The following is a 20,437-nucleotide window of genomic DNA, read 5'->3' on the forward strand; positions in this document are numbered from 1 at the left end:
GTCCAAAAAGTTGCTTTGCCATTCAGAAATGGTCTATTTTAATGTTGACATGTCTTAGATGCAGATGTCACAACAATGCAGTAAAGTAGAGCACTGTACATAGTTTTAGTCAAATAACATATAAAGGGCTCGTCCGGGATTTGAACCCGGGACCTCTCGCACCCAAAACGAGAATCATACGCCTAGACCAACGAGCCTACTAGTTCAACATTTGATTTCTTATTTTGGCCTTTTGAGGCGTTTATTTTGGCTTTTTTGGCTCTTTTGCCTAGTGCACAGTCTCAGTCTTGACTACACACATGAATGTATCAAGCCCTTATGCACAAATCAGTTGGCATTTGGGCTGAAAAGACAGTAACACAATTCAACTCCTGGAGACTGTACTTGAAAACGTAATATACCACACGTGCTAGGGAAAGTACAGTCCCGGCTTGTCATGCTAATGTAAGAGCCAGATGTGCTAGATCTATGCTCTGTGGACACTGGCTTAACAGCAAATTATTTATTCACCCTCACTCGTCTGCAGTTGCGATTCACTTCGTGACAGGTATCGCTATTGTAATAGCTACCAGAGCATCCACATTTTTGTTGTCAATGTAGGCTTGGCTGGCAATTTAACCCAAAAAAGGGCCAGGGATCTCTCGCTTCTAAACAATAACAGAATAACCGAAGATGTAGTCCAACAAGCTGCTTTGCCATTCAGAAACGGTCTGTTTAAACGTTGACATGTCTTAGAAGCAGATGTCACAACAATGCAGTAAAGAAGAGCACTGTACATAATTTTAGTCAAATAACATATAAAGGGCTCGTCCGGGATTTGAACCCGGGACCTCTCACACCCAAAGCGAGAATCATACGACTAGACCAACGAGCCTTCTATTTCAAGATTTGATTTCTTATTTTGGCCTTTTGAGGCGTTTATTTAGGCTTTTTTGGCTCTTTTGCCTAGTGCACATTCTCAGTCTTGACTACACACATCTATGTATCACGCTTTTATGCACAAATCAGTTGGCATTTGGGCTGAAAAGACAGTAACACAATTCAACTCCTGAAGACTGTACTTGAAAACGTAATGTACCACACGTGCTAGGGAAAATACAGTCCCGGCTTTTCATGCTAATGTAAGAGCCAGATGTGCTAGATCTATGCTCTGTGGACACTGGCTTAACAGCAAATTATTTATTCACCCTCACTCGTCTGCAGTTGCGATTCACTTAGTGAAAGGTATCGCTAGTGTAATAGCTACCAGAGCATCCACATTTTTGTTGTCAATGTAGGCTTGGCTGGTAATTTAACCCAAAAAAGGGCCAGGGATCTCTTGCTTCTAAACAATAACCGAAGCTGTAGTCCAAAAAGTTGCTTTGCCATTCAGAAATGGTCTATTTTAATGTTGACATGTCTTAGATGCAGATGTCACAACAATGCAGTAAAGTAGAGCACTGTACATAGTTTTAGTCAAATAACATATAAAGGGCTCGTCCGGGATTTGAACCCGGGACCTCTCGCACCCAAAGCAAGAATCATACGCCTAGACCAACGAGCCTACTAGTTCAAGATTTGCTTTCTTATTTTGGCCTTTTGAGGCGTTTATTTTGGCTTTTTTTGGCTCTTTTGCCTAGTGCACAGTCTCAGTCTTGACTACACACATGAATGTATCAAGCCCTTATGCACAAATCAGTTGGCATTTGGGCTGAAAAGACAGTAACACAATTCAACTCCTGGAGACTGTACTTGAAAACGTAATATACCACACGTGCTAGGGAAAGTACAGTCCCGGCTTGTCATGCTAATGTAAGAGCCAGATGTGCTAGATCTATGCTCTGTGGACACTGGCTTAACAGCAAATTATTTATTCACCCTCACTCGTCTGCAGTTGCGATTCACTTCGTGACAGGTATCGCTATTGTAATAGCTACCAGAGCATCCACATTTTTGTTGTCAATGTAGGCTTGGCTGGCAATTTAACCCAAAAAAGGGCCAGGGATCTCTCGCTTCTAAACAATAACAGAATAACCGAAGATGTAGTCCAACAAGCTGCTTTGCCATTCAGAAACGGTCTGTTTAAACGTTGACATGTCTTAGAAGCAGATGTCACAACAATGCAGTAAAGAAGAGCACTGTACATAATTTTAGTCAAATAACATATAAAGGGCTCGTCCGGGATTTGAACCCGGGACCTCTCACACCCGAAGCGAGAATCATACGACTAGACCAACGAGCCTTCTATTTCAAGATTTGATTTCTTATTTTGGCCTTTTGAGGCGTTTATTTAGGCTTTTTTGGCTCTTTTGCCTAGTGCACATTCTCAGTCTTGACTACACACATCTATGTATCACGCTTTTATGCACAAATCAGTTGGCATTTGGGCTGAAAAGACAGTAACACAATTCAACTCCTGAAGACTGTACTTGAAAACGTAATGTACCACACGTGCTAGGGAAAATACAGTCCCGGCTTTTCATGCTAATGTAAGAGCCAGATGTGCTAGATCTATGCTCTGTGGACACTGGCTTAACAGCAAATTATTTATTCACCCTCACTCGTCTGCAGTTGCGATTCACTTAGTGAAAGGTATCGCTAGTGTAATAGCTACCAGAGCATCCACATTTTTGTTGTCAATGTAATAATAATAATAATAATAATCTTTATTTGTATAGCACCTTTCATACATACATGTAACTCAAAGTGCTTTACAGTATAAATAAAAGAAACATTAAAAGGAGATAAGACAAAAAGACAGAAGAAAATTTTAAAAGAAATTAAAGATAAAAATATTAAAATAACATAAAAAGTAAAAAGTGAAGTAAGTAAGATAATAAAAAGTAAAGTAAATAAGATAAGAAACTCTATCTTAATAGTTTTAACTAAAAGCGGATCTAAACAGGAATGTTTTGAGACTGCTCTTAAAACTATGCAGGGATGAAATGCCTCTGAGCTCTTCAGGAAGAGAATTCCAGAGCTTTGGGCCATAGTGGCTAAAAGCACCCTCGCCAATCTTTAATCGGCTTTTAGGAATCACCAGTAGATTACTGTTTGAAGACCTGAGAGACCTGACTGGAACATATCTAACCATCATTTCACTTAGGTAAAGAGGGGCAAGACCATGAAGACACTTAAAAACCATGACTAGAACCTTAAAATCTATTCTAAAGCTGACAGGTAACCAGTGCAGTGAGTGGAGTGCAGGTGTAATATGATCTCTCTTTCTCCTGCGGGTCAGAACCCTTGCAGCCGCGTTCTGAACTCGCTGTAGGTGCGAAATAGAGCTCTTTGGAAGAGCAGATAGAACAGCGTTACAATAATCTAGCCTTGATGTGATAAATGCATGGACAAGTTTTTCACTGTCAGCAGGAGAGAGCATATCTCGGACCTTAGCGATGTTTCGAAGATGAAAGTAAGCTGTCTTGCATGTAGTCATGATGTGTGATTTGAAGCTGAGCTCATTATCAAAGGTGACGCCCAGGTTCTTAACACATTGTCTGGCTTTCAGATTCATTTGATTTAAATAAGTCTGGACATCATTCCTTTGTGAATCACTGCCAAGAACAAGAACCTCTGTCTTCTGTTTATTTAACTGCAGAAAATTGTCAGACATCCATGTCTGTATATCATCTATGCAGTCAAACAGTGGGCAAATTGATTTTAGGGCTTTAGGTTCTAGCGAGATATAAAGTTGAGTGTCATCTGCATATTGATGATAACTAATACCATGTTTATTAATGATGTGTGGTAATGGAAGCATATATAGGTTGAATAGTAACGGCCCAAGAATTGATCCTTGGGGGACACCACAAGTTATTTTTTGACGTGTGGAGGAAGAGGTACCTAATGCTACATAGTAATCACGCCCAGTTAGGTACGATCTAAACCAGTCTAAGACTAAGCCACTAAGGCCTACCCAGCTCTGTAGTCGATCAAGAAGTATTTCATGATCAACGGTGTCAAAAGCGGCGCTTAAATCTAGCAGAAAAAGGACTGAGAGTTTGCCTGCATCCTTATTCAATCTCAAGTCATTTACTACCTTAACTAGGGCTGTTTCAGTGCTGTGGAGAGCTCTGAAACCAGATTGAAAAGTGTCATTTATTTGATTTACTTTGACATAGTCATTCAACTGGATTGACACTACTTTTTCAATGATTTTGCTAAGAAAGGAAAGGTTAGATATAGGTCGATAATTATTAAGAATTGTGGGATCAAGATTTCTGTTCTTTAACAGTGGTTTAACCATTGCAGTTTTAAAAATTTTAGGGAATTCACCCAATTGCAGAGACTGATTAACAATCGTTAGAACTTCATTTGCTAATGAGCTCAGAACCTGCTTGAAAAAGCTTGTTGGTAAAGGGTCCAGTTCACAAGTAGAGGATTTTAGTGATGAAATCACATCAAGTAGTGTTACCATGTCAACTTCTTGGAAATAAGACATATTAAAGTTAGGCTGAGTAACTGATATAAGGGTTGATGGTCTATTAGTGCTTGTTGCTATGTTCTGCCTTATACTAGTAATCTTGTCCTTAAAAAATATAGCAAACTCCTCACATTTTTCAACTGAAACAGTCTCAGGGAAGCCACAGGAGGTGGGGTTTACTAGCTGATCTATGCTTCTGAACAAGACAGCTGAGTTATTATTGGATGAATTGATTAAGGTAGAGAAATAGTTTTTCCTTGCTGATTTCACTTCACTGTTGTAATTCTGCAATGTTGTTTTATAAATATCAAAATGTACTTGCAATTTTGACTTTCGCCAACGTCTCTCAGCCTGCCTACAATCTTGCCTAAATTTTACAATAGATGGAGTGTTTCTCCAGGGCATCTTAATTTTACCAGAGATTATTTTAGTTACCTTTGGTGCCACAGCATCAATACAGTTCCTAACTCTGTGTGTGAATGTTTCAACTAGCTCATTCCCATTTTCTGAGAGGGGAGGGAGGGACTGTATCATGTCTGTGAAGGCCACGGCACTGCCAGCACTGAGATAACGCTTGGTTATTGTGCGCTTTTCACTGAGTGTTCTAGTAGATAATGACATGTTGAAAAATACACCAAAATGGTCAGAGATTGCAACATCAGTAATTTCAGTATTATTAACCTCTATACGTTTAGAAATGACCAAATCTAAAATGTGGCCATGCTTATGAGTTGGGCCTGATACATGCTGTATGAGATCAAAAGAGTTAAGCATCCTCATGAATTCTGAAGTGATTGGATTTGTGGATATATCCATGTGAATATTAAAATCCCCAGCAATTAAAACATAATCAAAATCAATTAAAATCCTTGAAAGCATTTCTTCAAAATCTTCAAGAAAATCTGCATGTAGTCTGGGAGGATGATAGATAACAATCAAAAGAACTGAATAAGTACTGTTGAGTTGTACTGCCAGATATTCAAACGTAGGATGTTCCCCTAATGAGATCTGCTTACATCGGAATGCTTTATGGTAAAAACATGCAACACCACCACCTCTCTTATTTACTCTGGAGACATTAAAATAGTTAAAGTCGGGAGGTGAAGCTTCATTTAGCACTATTGCTCCATTGCTATCAAGCCAAGTCTCTGTTAGAAAAAGAAAGTCCAGACAGTAATCTTCAATTAATTTAGCTATTATAAAAGACTTGTTTGTGAGTGAGCGGACATTTAGTAAGGAGACTTTGAAGACTTGATGTGTTTGATCAGCATCGCTTACATCACTTGTGCATTTCACTGGGATCAAATTTTGTTTGTTACAATGTTTTGTACCCTTATGTTTTCTTCTGATTACATTTTTATTTCGACTCTGAGAGCCATGCCACCGGCTATTTAAAATAACTGGAATGTAGCACTGACTAGGAGCATGGGTTCCAGTGTGTCAGACCTGAGAATTCACTGAGTGTGCAGGAGAAGTGGGTGAGTTCCTGCAAGACAGCAGACTGTAGTGTTGCAGAACCTCTTCAATCTCCTGGAGTTTACCTCTGAGACTGTGGACAGATTCTCTGACAGGAGATGGTGGGCTCCTTTGACTGACATTACTGACGTTACTGCTGGCGGTTGGGTGCAGATTCCGCATGTGAGTGATTCCATACATTAGATTGTCCACAAGCATTTGAGTCCCAGCCCTGTTAGGGTGAAGCTGATCAGGTTTAAAAAGCTCAGGACGCCTCCAAAAAATGTTGAAATTGTCAATGAAGTTTACCTTCCGATGTGCACAGGCTGTAGTGAGCCAGCTGTTTAGAGCCAGCAGTCTGGTAAAGTGACCACTGCCTCGACGTGCAGTTGGTATCGGTCCAGAAATGAACACTTCACACCGGGAAAACTCCAGAATGTCGAGCAGATGGTTAAAATCCTGTTTCAGTATCTCAGACTGTTGTTTGTAAACATCGCTAGAGCCGACATGTACAATCAGTCTTTCCGTAGCTGGATGGTCATGCAATATGTGTGGAATCATGGGTATCACTTCACAGACAGTAACACGAGGAAAGCAAAAGGCCTTAATACTGTTGCTCCATACATCTCTGAAGACTGAGTCCCCGATTAGCAGCGTTTTGGGCTGTGGCGGTGTTCCTCGTCTTCTTTCACCGTTAATGCCTCGGCGGCTAACATGGTTACCACCCCGATGGCCAACATGGTTACCACCCCGATGGCCAGCATGGTTACCACCCCGATGGCCAACATGGTTACCACCCCGATGGCCAACACGGTTACCACCCCGATGGCCAACACGGTTACCACCCCGATGGCCAACATGGTTAGCATCCCGATGGCTAACCCTCTTAGCATGCTTGTTAGCATGCTGCTGGCTAACACAGTTGGCAGCCTGGTGGTTGGTCCGCGAATGGCCAGAGTTATTTGCAAGCTTAGCAGCCAGACTGGAGTCGGATCTCTGATGCTGATTGGGGTGCGTTTGATGTCCTTGATGTCCTGGAGAGGGAGGCAGTATGTTGTGATGAGACTGCTCAGTTTCTGCTACTTCAGTTGAGGCAAGAGCTTCATATCTGTTATCGAGAAGAATGTTCTGTTCTGAAGATTGCTGCTTGCCGCCGCTGCTGTGCTGGTTTCTGCTACGTTCCTTCCCCCGAACAAGAGTCCAGCCCTTATCATTGTTGTTGTTAACAGGATTAGGAGTTGAGGCCAAGATGAGCTTAGGCTTTGCCCCCAGTACATCCCAGCGACAATGGAGAGAAACGTCTCTTTCTTTGCCAGTCACAGGGACGGTTTTGTCAGCGGTTTGTGTGGCAAGAATCGAGTCCAGATATTCTTCCTCCTCCCTTATAGAATGTAAGGTATGGATTCTTTCCTGAAGTTCTGCAACCCTCTGAGACAGTTTGATACACTCAGAGCAAATAGATGATGTGGAAGCATGAGGCATAATCGCAAAAGCACCGGGCACAAGGCTCAAATATCCAAGTTAAAAATCCAAAGTGCAAAAATAACACCCAATAAGTTCTGGCAGGTATTTCACAGCTGAGAACAATATCAGCTGCTGATAAAACAGTGCACAAAAACCACTCACAAGGATGAGGCGAAAAAACAGTTCACTCGCAGTGTCGGACTGTCGGAATGTAAAAAATGCTAAATAATCCTTTATAGATGAATGTAAAAAAGCTTACCAAGTGAAGTAACGAGTAATGGATCCTTTTAACTTGTAAAAATAACTTGAACTTGTAGATAGAACTCAAATAAATGAAAGGACAAGCAGAGCTGACAGAAAAGCGTCTGTACAGGAGGAAAGCAGGAAGTGGTGGAATGCAGGAAGTGGTGGAATGTAGGCTTGGCTGGTAATTTAACCCAAAAAAGGGCCAGGGATCTCTTGCTTCTAAACAATAACCGAAGCTGTAGTCCAAAAAGTTGCTTTGCCATTCAGAAATGGTCTATTTTAATGTTGACATGTCTTAGATGCAGATGTCACAACAATGCAGTAAAGTAGAGCACTGTACATAGTTTTAGTCAAATAACATATAAAGGGCTCGTCCGGGATTTGAACCCGGGACCTCTCGCACCCAAAGCAAGAATCATACGCCTAGACCAACGAGCCTACTAGTTCAAGATTTGCTTTCTTATTTTGGCCTTTTGAGGCGTTTATTTTGGCTTTTTTTGGCTCTTTTGCCTAGTGCACAGTCTCAGTCTTGACTACACACATGAATGTATCAAGCCCTTATGCACAAATCAGTTGGCATTTGGGCTGAAAAGACAGTAACACAATTCAACTCCTGGAGACTGTACTTGAAAACGTAATATACCACACGTGCTAGGGAAAATACAGTCCCGGCTTGTCATGCTAATGTAAGAGCCAGATGTGCTAGATCTATGCTCTGTGGACACTGGCTTAACAGCAAATTATTTATTCACCCTCACTCGTCTGCAGTTGCGATTCACTTAGTGAAAGGTATCGCTAGTGTAATAGCTACCAGAGCATCCACATTTTTGTTGTCAATGTAGGCTTGGCTGGCAATTTAACCCAAAAAAGGGCCAGGGATCTCTTGCTTCTAAACAATAACCGAAGCTGTAGTCCAAAAAGTTGCTTTGCCATTCAGAAATGGTCTATTTTAATGTTGACATGTCTTAGATGCAGATGTCACAACAATGCAGTAAAGTAGAGCACTGTACATAGTTTTAGTCAAATAACATATAAAGGGCTCGTCCGGGATTTGAACCCGGGACCTCTCGCACCCAAAGCGAGAATCATACGCCTAGACCAACGAGCCTACTAGTTCAACATTTGATTTCTTATTTTGGCCTTTTGAGGCGTTTATTTTGGCTTTTTTGGCTCTTTTGCCTAGTGCACAGTCTCAGTCTTGACTACACACATGAATGTATCAAGCCCTTATGCACAAATCAGTTGGCATTTGGGCTGAAAAGACAGTAACACAATTCAACTCCTGGAGACTGTACTTGAAAACGTAATATACCACACGTGCTAGGGAAAGTACAGTCCCGCCTTGTCATGCTAATGTAAGAGCCAGATGTGCTAGATCTATGCTCTGTGGACACTGGCTTAACAGCAAATTATTTATTCACCCTCACTCGTCTGCAGTTGCGATTCACTTCGTGACAGGTATCGCTATTGTAATAGCTACCAGAGCATCCACATTTTTGTTGTCAATGTAGGCTTGGCTGGCAATTTAACCCAAAAAAGGGCCAGGGATCTCTCGCTTCTAAACAATAACAGAATAACCGAAGATGTAGTCCAACAAGCTGCTTTGCCATTCAGAAACGGTCTGTTTAAACGTTGACATGTCTTAGAAGCAGATGTCACAACAATGCAGTAAAGAAGAGCACTGTACATAATTTTAGTCAAATAACATATAAAGGGCTCGTCCGGGATTTGAACCCGGGACCTCTCACACCCGAAGCGAGAATCATACGACTAGACCAACGAGCCTTCTATTTCAAGATTTGATTTCTTATTTTGGCCTTTTGAGGCGTTTATTTAGGCTTTTTTGGCTCTTTTGCCTAGTGCACATTCTCAGTCTTGACTACACACATCTATGTATCACGCTTTTATGCACAAATCAGTTGGCATTTGGGCTGAAAAGACAGTAACACAATTCAACTCCTGAAGACTGTACTTGAAAACGTAATGTACCACACGTGCTAGGGAAAATACAGTCCCGGCTTGTCATGCTAATGTAAGAGCCAGATGTGCTAGATCTATGCTCTGTGGACACTGGCTTAACAGCAAATTATTTATTCACCCTCACTCGTCTGCAGTTGCGATTCACTTAGTGAAAGGTATCGCTAGTGTAATAGCTACCAGAGCATCCACATTTTTGTTGTCAATGTAGGCTTGGCTGGTAATTTAACCCAAAAAAGGGCCAGGGATCTCTTGCTTCTAAACAATAACCGAAGCTGTAGTCCAAAAAGTTGCTTTGCCATTCAGAAATGGTCTATTTTAATGTTGACATGTCTTAGATGCAGATGTCACAACAATGCAGTAAAGTAGAGCACTGTACATAGTTTTAGTCAAATAACATATAAAGGGCTCATCCGGGATTTGAACCCGGGACCTCTCGCACCCAAAGCAAGAATCATACGCCTAGACCAACGAGCCTACTAGTTCAAGATTTGCTTTCTTATTTTGGCCTTTTGAGGCGTTTATTTTGGCTTTTTTTGGCTCTTTTGCCTAGTGCACAGTCTCAGTCTTGACTACACACATGAATGTATCAAGCCCTTATGCACAAATCAGTTGGCATTTGGGCTGAAAAGACAGTAACACAATTCAACTCCTGGAGACTGTACTTGAAAACGTAATATACCACACGTGCTAGGGAAAATACAGTCCCGGCTTGTCATGCTAATGTAAGAGCCAGATGTGCTAGATCTATGCTCTGTGGACACTGGCTTAACAGCAAATTATTTATTCACCCTCACTCGTCTGCAGTTGCGATTCACTTAGTGAAAGGTATCGCTAGTGTAATAGCTACCAGAGCATCCACATTTTTGTTGTCAATGTAGGCTTGGCTGGCAATTTAACCCAAAAAAGGGCCAGGGATCTCTTGCTTCTAAACAATAACCGAAGCTGTAGTCCAAAAAGTTGCTTTGCCATTCAGAAATGGTCTATTTTAATGTTGACATGTCTTAGATGCAGATGTCACAACAATGCAGTAAAGTAGAGCACTGTACATAGTTTTAGTCAAATAACATATAAAGGGCTCGTCCGGGATTTGAACCCGGGACCTCTCGCACCCAAAGCGAGAATCATACGCCTAGACCAACGAGCCTACTAGTTCAACATTTGATTTCTTATTTTGGCCTTTTGAGGCGTTTATTTTGGCTTTTTTGGCTCTTTTGCCTAGTGCACAGTCTCAGTCTTGACTACACACATGAATGTATCAAGCCCTTATGCACAAATCAGTTGGCATTTGGGCTGAAAAGACAGTAACACAATTCAACTCCTGGAGACTGTACTTGAAAACGTAATATACCACACGTGCTAGGGAAAGTACAGTCCCGCCTTGTCATGCTAATGTAAGAGCCAGATGTGCTAGATCTATGCTCTGTGGACACTGGCTTAACAGCAAATTATTTATTCACCCTCACTCGTCTGCAGTTGCGATTCACTTCGTGACAGGTATCGCTATTGTAATAGCTACCAGAGCATCCACATTTTTGTTGTCAATGTAGGCTTGGCTGGCAATTTAACCCAAAAAAGGGCCAGGGATCTCTCGCTTCTAAACAATAACAGAATAACCGAAGATGTAGTCCAACAAGCTGCTTTGCCATTCAGAAACGGTCTGTTTAAACGTTGACATGTCTTAGAAGCAGATGTCACAACAATGCAGTAAAGAAGAGCACTGTACATAATTTTAGTCAAATAACATATAAAGGGCTCGTCCGGGATTTGAACCCGGGACCTCTCACACCCGAAGCGAGAATCATACGACTAGACCAACGAGCCTTCTATTTCAAGATTTGATTTCTTATTTTGGCCTTTTGAGGCGTTTATTTAGGCTTTTTTGGCTCTTTTGCCTAGTGCACATTCTCAGTCTTGACTACACACATCTATGTATCACGCTTTTATGCACAAATCAGTTGGCATTTGGGCTGAAAAGACAGTAACACAATTCAACTCCTGAAGACTGTACTTGAAAACGTAATGTACCACACGTGCTAGGGAAAATACAGTCCCGGCTTGTCATGCTAATGTAAGAGCCAGATGTGCTAGATCTATGCTCTGTGGACACTGGCTTAACAGCAAATTATTTATTCACCCTCACTCGTCTGCAGTTGCGATTCACTTAGTGAAAGGTATCGCTAGTGTAATAGCTACCAGAGCATCCACATTTTTGTTGTCAATGTAGGCTTGGCTGGTAATTTAACCCAAAAAAGGGCCAGGGATCTCTTGCTTCTAAACAATAACCGAAGCTGTAGTCCAAAAAGTTGCTTTGCCATTCAGAAATGGTCTATTTTAATGTTGACATGTCTTAGATGCAGATGTCACAACAATGCAGTAAAGTAGAGCACTGTACATAGTTTTAGTCAAATAACATATAAAGGGCTCGTCCGGGATTTGAACCCGGGACCTCTCGCACCCAAAGCAAGAATCATACGCCTAGACCAACGAGCCTACTAGTTCAAGATTTGCTTTCTTATTTTGGCCTTTTGAGGCGTTTATTTTGGCTTTTTTTGGCTCTTTTGCCTAGTGCACAGTCTCAGTCTTGACTACACACATGAATGTATCAAGCCCTTATGCACAAATCAGTTGGCATTTGGGCTGAAAAGACAGTAACACAATTCAACTCCTGGAGACTGTACTTGAAAACGTAATATACCACACGTGCTAGGGAAAATACAGTCCCGGCTTGTCATGCTAATGTAAGAGCCAGATGTGCTAGATCTATGCTCTGTGGACACTGGCTTAACAGCAAATTATTTATTCACCCTCACTCGTCTGCAGTTGCGATTCACTTAGTGAAAGGTATCGCTAGTGTAATAGCTACCAGAGCATCCACATTTTTGTTGTCAATGTAGGCTTGGCTGGCAATTTAACCCAAAAAAGGGCCAGGGATCTCTTGCTTCTAAACAATAACCGAAGCTGTAGTCCAAAAAGTTGCTTTGCCATTCAGAAATGGTCTATTTTAATGTTGACATGTCTTAGATGCAGATGTCACAACAATGCAGTAAAGTAGAGCACTGTACATAGTTTTAGTCAAATAACATATAAAGGGCTCGTCCGGGATTTGAACCCGGGACCTCTCGCACCCAAAGCGAGAATCATACGCCTAGACCAACGAGCCTACTAGTTCAACATTTGATTTCTTATTTTGGCCTTTTGAGGCGTTTATTTTGGCTTTTTTGGCTCTTTTGCCTAGTGCACAGTCTCAGTCTTGACTACACACATGAATGTATCAAGCCCTTATGCACAAATCAGTTGGCATTTGGGCTGAAAAGACAGTAACACAATTCAACTCCTGGAGACTGTACTTGAAAACGTAATATACCACACGTGCTAGGGAAAGTACAGTCCCGCCTTGTCATGCTAATGTAAGAGCCAGATGTGCTAGATCTATGCTCTGTGGACACTGGCTTAACAGCAAATTATTTATTCACCCTCACTCGTCTGCAGTTGCGATTCACTTCGTGACAGGTATCGCTATTGTAATAGCTACCAGAGCATCCACATTTTTGTTGTCAATGTAGGCTTGGCTGGCAATTTAACCCAAAAAAGGGCCAGGGATCTCTCGCTTCTAAACAATAACAGAATAACCGAAGATGTAGTCCAACAAGCTGCTTTGCCATTCAGAAACGGTCTGTTTAAACGTTGACATGTCTTAGAAGCAGATGTCACAACAATGCAGTAAAGAAGAGCACTGTACATAATTTTAGTCAAATAACATATAAAGGGCTCGTCCGGGATTTGAACCCGGGACCTCTCACACCCGAAGCGAGAATCATACGACTAGACCAACGAGCCTTCTATTTCAAGATTTGATTTCTTATTTTGGCCTTTTGAGGCGTTTATTTAGGCTTTTTTGGCTCTTTTGCCTAGTGCACATTCTCAGTCTTGACTACACACATCTATGTATCACGCTTTTATGCACAAATCAGTTGGCATTTGGGCTGAAAAGACAGTAACACAATTCAACTCCTGAAGACTGTACTTGAAAACGTAATGTACCACACGTGCTAGGGAAAATACAGTCCCGGCTTGTCATGCTAATGTAAGAGCCAGATGTGCTAGATCTATGCTCTGTGGACACTGGCTTAACAGCAAATTATTTATTCACCCTCACTCGTCTGCAGTTGCGATTCACTTAGTGAAAGGTATCGCTAGTGTAATAGCTACCAGAGCATCCACATTTTTGTTGTCAATGTAGGCTTGGCTGGTAATTTAACCCAAAAAAGGGCCAGGGATCTCTTGCTTCTAAACAATAACCGAAGCTGTAGTCCAAAAAGTTGCTTTGCCATTCAGAAATGGTCTATTTTAATGTTGACATGTCTTAGATGCAGATGTCACAACAATGCAGTAAAGTAGAGCACTGTACATAGTTTTAGTCAAATAACATATAAAGGGCTCATCCGGGATTTGAACCCGGGACCTCTCGCACCCAAAGCAAGAATCATACGCCTAGACCAACGAGCCTACTAGTTCAAGATTTGCTTTCTTATTTTGGCCTTTTGAGGCGTTTATTTTGGCTTTTTTTGGCTCTTTTGCCTAGTGCACAGTCTCAGTCTTGACTACACACATGAATGTATCAAGCCCTTATGCACAAATCAGTTGGCATTTGGGCTGAAAAGACAGTAACACAATTCAACTCCTGGAGACTGTACTTGAAAACGTAATATACCACACGTGCTAGGGAAAATACAGTCCCGGCTTGTCATGCTAATGTAAGAGCCAGATGTGCTAGATCTATGCTCTGTGGACACTGGCTTAACAGCAAATTATTTATTCACCCTCACTCGTCTGCAGTTGCGATTCACTTAGTGAAAGGTATCGCTAGTGTAATAGCTACCAGAGCATCCACATTTTTGTTGTCAATGTAGGCTTGGCTGGCAATTTAACCCAAAAAAGGGCCAGGGATCTCTTGCTTCTAAACAATAACCGAAGCTGTAGTCCAAAAAGTTGCTTTGCCATTCAGAAATGGTCTATTTTAATGTTGACATGTCTTAGATGCAGATGTCACAACAATGCAGTAAAGTAGAGCACTGTACATAGTTTTAGTCAAATAACATATAAAGGGCTCGTCCGGGATTTGAACCCGGGACCTCTCGCACCCAAAGCGAGAATCATACGCCTAGACCAACGAGCCTACTAGTTCAACATTTGATTTCTTATTTTGGCCTTTTGAGGCGTTTATTTTGGCTTTTTTGGCTCTTTTGCCTAGTGCACAGTCTCAGTCTTGACTACACACATGAATGTATCAAGCCCTTATGCACAAATCAGTTGGCATTTGGGCTGAAAAGACAGTAACACAATTCAACTCCTGGAGACTGTACTTGAAAACGTAATATACCACACGTGCTAGGGAAAGTACAGTCCCGCCTTGTCATGCTAATGTAAGAGCCAGATGTGCTAGATCTATGCTCTGTGGACACTGGCTTAACAGCAAATTATTTATTCACCCTCACTCGTCTGCAGTTGCGATTCACTTCGTGACAGGTATCGCTATTGTAATAGCTACCAGAGCATCCACATTTTTGTTGTCAATGTAGGCTTGGCTGGCAATTTAACCCAAAAAAGGGCCAGGGATCTCTCGCTTCTAAACAATAACAGAATAACCGAAGATGTAGTCCAACAAGCTGCTTTGCCATTCAGAAACGGTCTGTTTAAACGTTGACATGTCTTAGAAGCAGATGTCACAACAATGCAGTAAAGAAGAGCACTGTACATAATTTTAGTCAAATAACATATAAAGGGCTCGTCCGGGATTTGAACCCGGGACCTCTCACACCCGAAGCGAGAATCATACGACTAGACCAACGAGCCTTCTATTTCAAGATTTGATTTCTTATTTTGGCCTTTTGAGGCGTTTATTTAGGCTTTTTTGGCTCTTTTGCCTAGTGCACATTCTCAGTCTTGACTACACACATCTATGTATCACGCTTTTATGCACAAATCAGTTGGCATTTGGGCTGAAAAGACAGTAACACAATTCAACTCCTGAAGACTGTACTTGAAAACGTAATGTACCACACGTGCTAGGGAAAATACAGTCCCGGCTTGTCATGCTAATGTAAGAGCCAGATGTGCTAGATCTATGCTCTGTGGACACTGGCTTAACAGCAAATTATTTATTCACCCTCACTCGTCTGCAGTTGCGATTCACTTAGTGAAAGGTATCGCTAGTGTAATAGCTACCAGAGCATCCACATTTTTGTTGTCAATGTAGGCTTGGCTGGTAATTTAACCCAAAAAAGGGCCAGGGATCTCTTGCTTCTAAACAATAACCGAAGCTGTAGTCCAAAAAGTTGCTTTGCCATTCAGAAATGGTCTATTTTAATGTTGACATGTCTTAGATGCAGATGTCACAACAATGCAGTAAAGTAGAGCACTGTACATAGTTTTAGTCAAATAACATATAAAGGGCTCGTCCGGGATTTGAACCCGGGACCTCTCGCACCCAAAGCAAGAATCATACGCCTAGACCAACGAGCCTACTAGTTCAAGATTTGCTTTCTTATTTTGGCCTTTTGAGGCGTTTATTTTGACTTTTTTTGGCTCTTTTGCCTAGTGCACAGTCTCAGTCTTGACTACACACATCTATGTATCACGCTTTTATGCACAAATCAGTTGGCATTTGGGCTGAAAAGACAGTAACACAATTCAACTCCTGAAGACTGTACTTGAAAACGTAATGTACCACACGTGCTAGGGAAAATACAGTCCCGGCTTGTCATGCTAATGTAAGAGCCAGATGTGCTAGATCTATGCTCTGTGGACACTGGCTTAACAGCAAATTATTTATTCACCCTCACTCGTCTGCAGTTGCGATTCACTTAGTGAAAGGTATCGCTAGTGTAATAGCTACCAGAGCATCCACATTTTTGTTGTCAATGTAGGCTTGGCTGGCAATTTAACCCAAAAAAGGGCCAGGGATCTCTTGCTTCTAAACAATAACCGAAGCTGTAGTCCAAAAAGTTGCTTTGCCATTCAGAAATGGTCTATTTTAATGTTGACATGTCTTAGATGCAGATGTCACAACAATGCAGTAAAGTAGAGCACTGTACATAGTTTTAGTCAAATAACATATAAAGGGCTCGTCCGGGATTTGAACCCGGGACCTCTCGCACCCAAAGCAAGAATCATACGCCTAGACCAACGAGCCTACTAGTTCAACATTTGCTTTCTTATTTTGGCCTTTTGAGGCGTTTATTTTGGCTTTTTTTGGCTCTTTTGCCTAGTGCACAGTCTCAGTCTTGACTACACACATGAATGTATCAAGCCCTTATGCACAAATCAGTTGGCATTTGGGCTGAAAAGACAGTAACACAATTCAACTCCTGGAGACTGTACTTGAAAACGTAATATACCACACGTGCTAGGGAAAATACAGTCCCGGCTTGTCATGCTAATGTAAGAGCCAGATGTGCTAGATCTATGCTCTGTGGACACTGGCTTAACAGCAAATTATTTATTCACCCTCACTCGTCTGCAGTTGCGATTCACTTAGTGAAAGGTATCGCTAGTGTAATAGCTACCAGAGCATCCACATTTTTGTTGTCAATGTAGGCTTGGCTGGCAATTTAACCCAAAAAAGGGCCAGGGATCTCTTGCTTCTAAACAATAACCGAAGCTGTAGTCCAAAAAGTTGCTTTGCCATTCAGAAATGGTCTATTTTAATGTTGACATGTCTTAGATGCAGATGTCACAACAATGCAGTAAAGTAGAGCACTGTACATAGTTTTAGTCAAATAACATATAAAGGGCTCGTCCGGGATTTGAACCCGGGACCTCTCGCACCCAAAGCGAGAATCATACGCCTAGACCAACGAGCCTACTAGTTCAAGATTTGATTTCTTATTTTGGCCTTTTGAGGCGTTTATTTTGGCTTTTTTGGCTCTTTTGCCTAGTGCACAGTCTCAGTCTTGACTACACACATGAATGTATCAAGCCCTTATGCACAAATCAGTTGGCATTTGGGCTGAAAAGACAGTAACACAATTCAACTCCTGGAGACTGTACTTGAAAACGTAATATACCACACGTGCTAGGGAAAGTACAGTCCCGCCTTGTCATGCTAATGTAAGAGCCAGATGTGCTAGATCTATGCTCTGTGGACACTGGCTTAACAGCAAATTATTTATTCACCCTCACTCGTCTGCAGTTGCGATTCACTTCGTGACAGGTATCGCTATTGTAATAGCTACCAGAGCATACACATTTTTGTTGTCAATGTAGGCTTGGCTGGCAATTTAACCCAAAAAAGGGCCAGGGATCTCTCGCTTCTAAACAATAACAGAATAACCGAAGATGTAGTCCAACAAGCTGCTTTGCCATTCAGAAACGGTCTGTTTAAACGTTGACATGTCTTAGAAGCAGATGTCACAACAATGCAGTAAAGAAGAGCACTGTACATAATTTTAGTCAAATAACATATAAAGGGCTCGTCCGGGATTTGAACCCGGGACCTCTCACACCCGAAGCGAGAATCATACGACTAGACCAACGAGCCTTCTATTTCAAGATTTGATTTCTTATTTTGGCCTTTTGAGGCGTTTATTTAGGCTTTTTTGGCTCTTTTGCCTAGTGCACATTCTCAGTCTTGACTACACACATCTATGTATCACGCTTTTATGCACAAATCAGTTGGCATTTGGGCTGAAAAGACAGTAACACAATTCAACTCCTGAAGACTGTACTTGAAAACGTAATGTACCACACGTGCTAGGGAAAATACAGTCCCGGCTTGTCATGCTAATGTAAGAGCCAGATGTGCTAGATCTATGCTCTGTGGACACTGGCTTAACAGCAAATTATTTATTCACCCTCACTCGTCTGCAGTTGCGATTCACTTAGTGAAAGGTATCGCTAGTGTAATAGCTACCAGAGCATCCACATTTTTGTTGTCAATGTAGGCTTGGCTGGTAATTTAACCCAAAAAAGGGCCAGGGATCTCTTGCTTCTAAACAATAACTGAAGCTGTAGTCCAAAAAGTTGCTTTGCCATTCAGAAATGGTCTATTTTAATGTTGACATGTCTTAGATGCAGATGTCACAACAATGCAGTAAAGTAGAGCACTGTACATAGTTTTAGTCAAATAACATATAAAGGGCTCGTCCGGGATTTGAACCCGGGACCTCTCGCACCCAAAGCAAGAATCATACGCCGAGACCAACGAGCCTACTAGTTCAAGATTTGCTTTCTTATTTTGGCCTTTTGAGGCGTTTATTTTGACTTTTTTTGGCTCTTTTGCCTAGTGCACAGTCTCAGTCTTGACTACACACATCTATGTATCACGCTTTTATGCACAAATCAGTTGGCATTTGGGCTGAAAAGACAGTAACACAATTCAACTCCTGAAGACTGTACTTGAAAACGTAATGTACCACACGTGCTAGGGAAAATACAGTCCCGGCTTGTCATGCTAATGTAAGAGCCAGATGTGCTAGATCTATGCTCTGTGGACACTGGCTTAACAGCAAATTATTTATTCACCCTCACTCGTCTGCAGTTGCGATTCACTTAGTGAAAGGTATCGCTAGTGTAATAGCTACCAGAGCATCCACATTTTTGTTGTCAATGTAGGCTTGGCTGGCAATTTAACCCAAAAAAGGGCCAGGGATCTCTTGCTTCTAAACAATAACCGAAGCTGTAGTCCAAAAAGTTGCTTTGCCATTCAGAAATGGTCTATTTTAATGTTGACATGTCTTAGATGCAGATGTCACAACAATGCAGTAAAGTAGAGCACTGTACATAGTTTTAGTCAAATAACATATAAAGGGCTCGTCCGGGATTTGAACACGGGACCTCTCGCACCCAAAGCAAGAATCATACGCCTAGACCAACGAGCCTACTAGTTCAAGATTTGCTTTCTTATTTTGGCCTTTTGAGGCGTTTATTTTGGCTTTTTTTGGCTCTTTTGCCTAGTGCACAGTCTCAGTCTTGACTACACACATGAATGTATCAAGCCCTTATGCACAAATCAGTTGGCATTTGGGCTGAAAAGACAGTAACACAATTCAACTCCTGGAGACTGTACTTGAAAACGTAATATACCACACGTGCTAGGGAAAATACAGTCCCGGCTTGTCATGCTAATGTAAGAGCCAGATGTGCTAGATCTATGCTCTGTGGACACTGGCTTAACAGCAAATTATTTATTCACCCTCACTCGTCTGCAGTTGCGATTCACTTAGTGAAAGGTATCGCTAGTGTAATAGCTACCAGAGCATCCACATTTTTGTTGTCAATGTAGGCTTGGCTGGCAATTTAACCCAAAAAAGGGCCAGGGATCTCTTGCTTCTAAACAATAACCGAAGCTGTAGTCCAAAAAGTTGCTTTGCCATTCAGAAATGGTCTATTTTAATGTTGACATGTCTTAGATGCAGATGTCACAACAATGCAGTAAAGTAGAGCACTGTACATAGTTTTAGTCAAATAACATATAAAGGGCTCGTCCGGGATTTGAACCCGGGACCTCTCGCACCCAAAGCGAGAATCATACGCCTAGACCAACGAGCCTACTAGTTCAACATTTGATTTCTTATTTTGGCCTTTTGAGGCGTTTATTTTGGCTTTTTTGGCTCTTTTGCCTAGTGCACAGTCTCAGTCTTGACTACACACATGAATGTATCAAGCCCTTATGCACAAATCAGTTGGCATTTGGGCTGAAAAGACAGTAACACAATTCAACTCCTGGAGACTGTACTTGAAAACGTAATATACCACACGTGCTAGGGAAAGTACAGTCCCGCCTTGTCATGCTAATGTAAGAGCCAGATGTGCTAGATCTATGCTCTGTGGACACTGGCTTAACAGCAAATTATTTATTCACCCTCACTCGTCTGCAGTTGCGATTCA

At 41.6% G+C, this 20,437-nt stretch overlaps 21 non-coding genes across 21 annotated transcripts; all 21 read right to left on the reverse strand.

Annotated features, from left to right (window-relative positions):
* Positions 1-125: 125 nt before the first annotated feature.
* Positions 126-197, reverse strand: trnap-ugg (transfer RNA proline (anticodon UGG)). Its single transcript has one exon. It is a non-coding gene; the product is annotated as a tRNA-Pro (tRNA).
* Positions 198-802: 605 nt separating this feature from the next.
* On the reverse strand, positions 803-874 carry trnap-ugg (transfer RNA proline (anticodon UGG)). The gene has a single exon. It is a non-coding gene; the product is annotated as a tRNA-Pro (tRNA).
* A 597-nt stretch (positions 875-1,471) lies between these two features.
* Positions 1,472-1,543, reverse strand: trnap-ugg (transfer RNA proline (anticodon UGG)). The gene has a single exon. It is a non-coding gene; the product is annotated as a tRNA-Pro (tRNA).
* Positions 1,544-2,149: 606 nt separating this feature from the next.
* Positions 2,150-2,221, reverse strand: trnap-cgg (transfer RNA proline (anticodon CGG)). Its single transcript has one exon. It is a non-coding gene; the product is annotated as a tRNA-Pro (tRNA).
* A 5,715-nt stretch (positions 2,222-7,936) lies between these two features.
* trnap-ugg (transfer RNA proline (anticodon UGG)) lies at positions 7,937-8,008 on the reverse strand. The gene has a single exon. It is a non-coding gene; the product is annotated as a tRNA-Pro (tRNA).
* A 598-nt stretch (positions 8,009-8,606) lies between these two features.
* On the reverse strand, positions 8,607-8,678 carry trnap-ugg (transfer RNA proline (anticodon UGG)). Its single transcript has one exon. It is a non-coding gene; the product is annotated as a tRNA-Pro (tRNA).
* Positions 8,679-9,283: 605 nt separating this feature from the next.
* Positions 9,284-9,355, reverse strand: trnap-cgg (transfer RNA proline (anticodon CGG)). The gene has a single exon. It is a non-coding gene; the product is annotated as a tRNA-Pro (tRNA).
* Positions 9,356-9,952: 597 nt separating this feature from the next.
* On the reverse strand, positions 9,953-10,024 carry trnap-ugg (transfer RNA proline (anticodon UGG)). Its single transcript has one exon. It is a non-coding gene; the product is annotated as a tRNA-Pro (tRNA).
* A 598-nt stretch (positions 10,025-10,622) lies between these two features.
* trnap-ugg (transfer RNA proline (anticodon UGG)) lies at positions 10,623-10,694 on the reverse strand. Its single transcript has one exon. It is a non-coding gene; the product is annotated as a tRNA-Pro (tRNA).
* Positions 10,695-11,299: 605 nt separating this feature from the next.
* On the reverse strand, positions 11,300-11,371 carry trnap-cgg (transfer RNA proline (anticodon CGG)). Its single transcript has one exon. It is a non-coding gene; the product is annotated as a tRNA-Pro (tRNA).
* Positions 11,372-11,968: 597 nt separating this feature from the next.
* On the reverse strand, positions 11,969-12,040 carry trnap-ugg (transfer RNA proline (anticodon UGG)). Its single transcript has one exon. It is a non-coding gene; the product is annotated as a tRNA-Pro (tRNA).
* Positions 12,041-12,638: 598 nt separating this feature from the next.
* Positions 12,639-12,710, reverse strand: trnap-ugg (transfer RNA proline (anticodon UGG)). The gene has a single exon. It is a non-coding gene; the product is annotated as a tRNA-Pro (tRNA).
* Positions 12,711-13,315: 605 nt separating this feature from the next.
* On the reverse strand, positions 13,316-13,387 carry trnap-cgg (transfer RNA proline (anticodon CGG)). The gene has a single exon. It is a non-coding gene; the product is annotated as a tRNA-Pro (tRNA).
* Positions 13,388-13,984: 597 nt separating this feature from the next.
* trnap-ugg (transfer RNA proline (anticodon UGG)) lies at positions 13,985-14,056 on the reverse strand. The gene has a single exon. It is a non-coding gene; the product is annotated as a tRNA-Pro (tRNA).
* Positions 14,057-14,654: 598 nt separating this feature from the next.
* trnap-ugg (transfer RNA proline (anticodon UGG)) lies at positions 14,655-14,726 on the reverse strand. Its single transcript has one exon. It is a non-coding gene; the product is annotated as a tRNA-Pro (tRNA).
* A 605-nt stretch (positions 14,727-15,331) lies between these two features.
* On the reverse strand, positions 15,332-15,403 carry trnap-cgg (transfer RNA proline (anticodon CGG)). Its single transcript has one exon. It is a non-coding gene; the product is annotated as a tRNA-Pro (tRNA).
* Positions 15,404-16,000: 597 nt separating this feature from the next.
* trnap-ugg (transfer RNA proline (anticodon UGG)) lies at positions 16,001-16,072 on the reverse strand. The gene has a single exon. It is a non-coding gene; the product is annotated as a tRNA-Pro (tRNA).
* A 598-nt stretch (positions 16,073-16,670) lies between these two features.
* On the reverse strand, positions 16,671-16,742 carry trnap-ugg (transfer RNA proline (anticodon UGG)). Its single transcript has one exon. It is a non-coding gene; the product is annotated as a tRNA-Pro (tRNA).
* A 598-nt stretch (positions 16,743-17,340) lies between these two features.
* On the reverse strand, positions 17,341-17,412 carry trnap-ugg (transfer RNA proline (anticodon UGG)). Its single transcript has one exon. It is a non-coding gene; the product is annotated as a tRNA-Pro (tRNA).
* A 605-nt stretch (positions 17,413-18,017) lies between these two features.
* trnap-cgg (transfer RNA proline (anticodon CGG)) lies at positions 18,018-18,089 on the reverse strand. Its single transcript has one exon. It is a non-coding gene; the product is annotated as a tRNA-Pro (tRNA).
* A 1,937-nt stretch (positions 18,090-20,026) lies between these two features.
* On the reverse strand, positions 20,027-20,098 carry trnap-ugg (transfer RNA proline (anticodon UGG)). The gene has a single exon. It is a non-coding gene; the product is annotated as a tRNA-Pro (tRNA).
* Positions 20,099-20,437: the final 339 nt, after the last annotated feature.

The sequence above is a fragment of the Brachyhypopomus gauderio genome, unplaced genomic scaffold (assembly GCF_052324685.1).
Source record: "Brachyhypopomus gauderio isolate BG-103 unplaced genomic scaffold, BGAUD_0.2 sc111, whole genome shotgun sequence".
Taxonomy (NCBI): domain Eukaryota; kingdom Metazoa; phylum Chordata; class Actinopteri; order Gymnotiformes; family Hypopomidae; genus Brachyhypopomus; species Brachyhypopomus gauderio.